Raw genomic sequence first — 5,391 nt, forward strand, 5'->3', positions numbered from 1 at the left:
AGTGTCAGTGTGTCATTGTTCTGTGTCCCCCAGTGTCAGTGTGTCATTGTTCTGGGACCCCCAGTGTCAGTGTGCCATTGTTCTGGGACCCCCAGTGTCACTGATGTTGGGCACTACGGCCTGGCTCACAGTCAGCGTTCCAGTTCATGTCATGGGTGCTTGATGGGTCTGAGGTTAGTGCTCTCTGCCGGCCAGTTCCGTTCTCCCTCAACAAACTCTGGAAACCAGTTTTGGATGGCTCTCGCTTTGTGTATAGGACATTGTTATGCTGAAACAGGAAGGGGCCTTCCCCTAAATGTGGCCACAAATTTGGAAGCAGAATTGATAAATAGCCCCAGATTATTAATCCTCCTCCACCAACGTTACAGTAAGCAGTATACAGTACACAGTACACAGTACACAGTACACAGTCGGATAGGAAGCGTTCTCCTGGCATCCACCAAACCCAGATTCGCCCATCAGACTGCCAGATGGTGAAGCGTGAGTGGTCACTCCAGCCAACCAATTTCCACTGCTCCAGAGGCCATTGGTGCTTTGCCTTACACCGCTTCAGCCGACGTTTGTCCTTGTGCATGTTCATCTGAGGGTTGTGTGCCTGGTGAACCAACGCATGGAGCGCCCAACTAACAGTTCTTGTGCTGACATTGCTTCCGGAGGAAGTTCTGAACTCGGTAGTGAGTGTTGCAACCGAGGACTTAACGTGCTTCGGCACTCAGCGGTCTGTGACTTGGTGGAAAGGTATCATCCTAGGACAGAGCCACGTTGATAGTATAGCTAGGTACACACTACACCTTTTCCGTCCAATAATCGGCTAAATCAGCCGACATACGACCGCTCGTTCAAAAGTCGGGTCAGTGTGTGTAGTGACACGAAGGTCGAAAGTCGGCCCAAATGGACGATTGTCGCCTCATTTGGTTGGTCGTACCGTTTAATATTTTCGTTCCAATCTCGTTTCCGCTGTGTAGTGTGTATAAACTTCCGACCGATCCACAACAGTGAGTACAAAATACCAGTTATTGCTCACAACAACATGGCTGTAAAAAGTCGCTAAAGGGGCGTCCGCTCTTCCCTTTATCGTCATAAACAAGGCTAGTGTGTATGCAGTCCATGGACCGAGCGGTCGGAACATCGATCGCATGTAAAATCGATCGGCATAAAAAGTTGGTGGAAAATTCTGTAGTGTGTACCCAGCTCTACTGAGCTATTCAGTAAGATCTAAAGTCTGACTATAGAGATTGCATGTCTGTTCTCCCCGTGGGTTTCCTCTGGGTGCTCCGTTTTTTTGTCCAAAAACATACTGGTAGGTTAATTGGCTGCCATTAAATTGCCCTTAGTCTGTCTGTGTGTTAGGGCATTTAGACTGTAAGCTCCAATGGGGCAGGGACTGATGTGAGTGAGTTCTCTGTACAGCGCTGCGGAATTAGTGGCCCTATATAAATAGATGATGATGATGATGATATGGCCAAAAATGTTCACCTGATACATTTAAATCACGTGTAATATTCCATATTTTTAGTCGAAGCTGAAAACCCCACTCTGTGTGCTTCTGTCTCTCTAAGATAATGAAATTCCTTTGTCACTGACAAGTGACACATTACAGGAGTCCTTATTCTGGCTGAGAAGATTAACGCTACATAACGAGCTACCCACCCATTAGTCTTAGTTCAAAACTAAACTTCAACTAAAGATCGATTCGTTTGGGTCAATTCATTTGGGTCTACGTTCGAATTTGGATGTAGGTTAAGTAAAAGGCAATGTTATATCCGCTCAGCCTTAACACGTATATTCCCAAATAATAAATAAATGGTGTTTCACCTCTATACCGTGAATTGGAAAAATCACACTTGCTGAAGGAATTAGAGGGATAATCTGACACCTCCGGTGTGATGAAGCGTCTATAGAATGTAATGCGGTGTGTAATGGTCTGCAGAGACCTGCAGGCGTGAAAGTGAGTTGGATTAGTGTCCGCGGAGACGGCTGGTGGGTACGATTGCTGGATAGTATAGTATAGTATATTTTCTCACCATGAGAGGAGTCTGAAATGTGACAACTCATTTTTATAGGATCCGTAGTAAATGCACAGAAAAAGCTGGATCTACACAAAAAGTGTTTGTGTGATTTTACGGCCTGATTCATGTTTAGAGGTTAGGGAATTTAGACTGTAAGCTCCTATGGGGCAGGGGCTGATGTGAGTGAGTTCTCTGTACAGCGCTGCGGAATTAGTGGCGCTATATAAATAAATGGTGATGATGATGATGAAGTATCTAATAACTCAGAGCAGAACTTACGCCAAGGAACGCAATTACGTGCAATTCATTTCCGAACTTCATACTGAATTAGTATGAATCCGGCTTTTACCCCCTTCCCTTTCTATATAATGCACACACAGCACCCGCTGTTATTGGTTAACACAAGTGTATGGAGCGAATATATTTTATTACAAGCAACGTTGTAGCTCGTGAAATAGGTTTAATTGATTTGTTGCAACATGATAATCAATGCTTTCAAAGCTGACGATGCAAGAGGAAGGCAGAGACACTTATCACATATCAATGTCTCTGTTACTACATCCGTCCCAGAGATCGCTCATCGTGTTAGTAAGTAGCTGCCCAGCTGTCAATCAACCACAGATGGGGTCGAAGGTCATCATCATCATCATTTATTTATATAGCGCCACTGATTCCGCAGCGCTGTACAGAGAACTCATTCACATCAGTCCCTGCCCCATTGGAGCTTACAGTCTAAATTCCCTAACACACACACACACACAGATAGACAGAGAGAGACACTAAGGTCAATTTTGATAGCAGCCAATTAACCTACTAGTATGTTTATGGAGTGTGGGAGGAAACCGGAGCACCCGGAGGAAACCCACGCAAACACGGGGAGAACATACAAACTCCACACAGATAAGGCCATGGTCGGGAATTGAACTCATGACCCCAGTGCTGTGAGGCGGGGTCAACCGGTGGCTCTCTAGGTGTTGTGAAACTACAAGCCCCAGCATGCTTTGCCGGTAGATAGCCAGCCGATAGCTGGCAGGTCATGCTGGGACTTGTAGTTGTATACTGTCTACTATACATATTGAATAAAATAATCCGTACTGGGACAGGCAAAATACACAAAATCCGATGTTAATCCTGAACGGAAAATGAGCTTCTATTTTATATTTCATTTATATTAAAATTAGTGGGTTATATTATACTTACTAAATGAAACGAGCCATCACAGAATATTAAAATTTGTGACTGTAAAAAATAAAGTGAGAGGCGAATAAAATATTCGTTATAACGTCTTATACGCTGTCTCCTGAGAACACAGGAAATGACTGCTGTCACTCTTTGTCTCTCTGATTATATCTTCTATTCACATGTGCATTACTCCTGTAATTACAACGTATCCGTCTAATATTAGACGCATTAGTGTGAGTGACTGGAGGTGTAAAAGCCCTTTGATAGGTTGTATGTTATTGAAGCGATCGGCTGCTGAGATAAAAGGACAGAGAATCTGGCTGTAATATCCCCTTCGTAGGAGAAAACACTATTTTTGTTCCATGTTGACGAATCCATTGCTGTCATCATAAAGGTAGATGTCTTGATCGATATTTTATCAGATATTGATATGGATCACTGATTACCGTGGGCATCTTAAAATCACCAGTGGGACACAACACGACCCACCACGTTAATTCCCCTACAATTAGACGTATTAACGACCTGTCAGAGGGTAAGATGTTATGTGGGCTACGCATGTGAATCATTTCTCACACTTAACAGTTTTTCCTATCAGTTCTACTCCTGTGTTCTTCCTATTTAGCCGCCTTCTAAAGATACATAAAGTCAGCGCTGCCGGTGAGTTTGTTGACGCGCGACCCGTAAATTGAAAAGCAGAAAGTATTACATATGTACATAAATACACTCTGACACATCGTCTTCCGCTGTGGCATTGATTTGTCGCTGCTTAGACGGCTCTGTCCTCCCTATTAGCGCCATCGATTTTTCAATTGGGCTGTTACAGATCTTCCTGCCTGCCTGGCTGAGAGATTAAAAGCATATACATTATATACATTATTATCCTCCCCCCCCCCCGCATGTGAGGAGGGAGCCTGGAGAGCTGGAATCTTTATAGACAATAGATTAATGGCGAGGAGGTGGGCGCTGAGAGTTATAATATCTCACTGACAGGGTAATTTAACCTACTCTAGAGCGGTACAAAGACATTAAAGTGTAGTTACCTTGCCTAGCAATGTTCTGCCAGCACTAATAATATAATGATTCCTTATTTATGAGGGGGCCGGGACACTAATGGAATCTGCTCGTAAAACACCGGTTAATGTGATATTAAAAGGCACGACTAAACAAGTGCGTTATTTATATAAACGTTTCATAGATTGACAGGAGCTTGCACTTAGTCCGACAATGGCATCCATTTCTTCTAAAATATCAGTCATTTCAGACCCCATGCGGTGTCCATCTGAAGGGTTAATGACAGGAAGCCCGCTGTGCACTGGGAAAAATCTTCCCCCACAATATCAGCGCTATGTCAGATATGTTCAGTTCAAACCTAAATTTATTTATGCGCATTTTTAAACCAAAGCGCATTAGCGCTCCCTATGAATACAGCCCCTTATGCTATACAAGGAATTGCGCACTGTAGGTTTTAATGTCCCCTTAACCCCTTCATGACCCGAGGTATTTTCTGTTTTCAGAACCTTATTGATTGGACAGATTGGCGAGCAATCATATCTCTATATAATGGGTGTTTCGATAGAGTAGTAGTGGCCTAGTGGTTAGCACTTCTGCCTCACAGCACTGGGGTCTTGAGTTCGATTCCAAGGCCTTATCTGTGAGGAGTTTGTATGTTCTCCCCGTGTTTGTGTGGGTTTCCTCAGGGTGCTCCGGTTTCCTCCGACACTCCAAAAACATACTGGTAGGTTAATTGGCTGCTATCAAAATTGACCCTAGTCTCTCTCTCTCTCTGTCTGTGTGTTAGAGAATTTAGACTGTAAGCTCCAATGGGGCAGGGACTGATGTGAGTGAGTTCTCTGTACAGTGCTGCGGAATTAGTGGTGCTATATAAGTAACTGATGATGATGATGATTATAATAGCATAATATAGGGTTAAATGGAACAAAATAAGTACATTTTCACTCAGGGATTCATCTAGTTCTCCCAAGGTCAGAAGTCTTTACTTCATACAGTGTGTGTCTGTGTATGATGATTTGTGCGACAAGACAGCGCAGAGAGTGATTGACAGGCAATGGTATATATCCTTATAGCCACCAAAGGCGGCCATTAGCTCCCCCTGCTGGACGGTGTAGGTAACCCTACCTATTTTCAATGGGTGGCCCTCAGCTTTCAACTAAGGGGCAGAGATGAAATGGAATAAAAG

Source organism: Mixophyes fleayi, chromosome 12 (genome assembly GCF_038048845.1).
Source record: "Mixophyes fleayi isolate aMixFle1 chromosome 12, aMixFle1.hap1, whole genome shotgun sequence".
In the NCBI taxonomy this organism is placed as follows: domain Eukaryota; kingdom Metazoa; phylum Chordata; class Amphibia; order Anura; family Limnodynastidae; genus Mixophyes; species Mixophyes fleayi.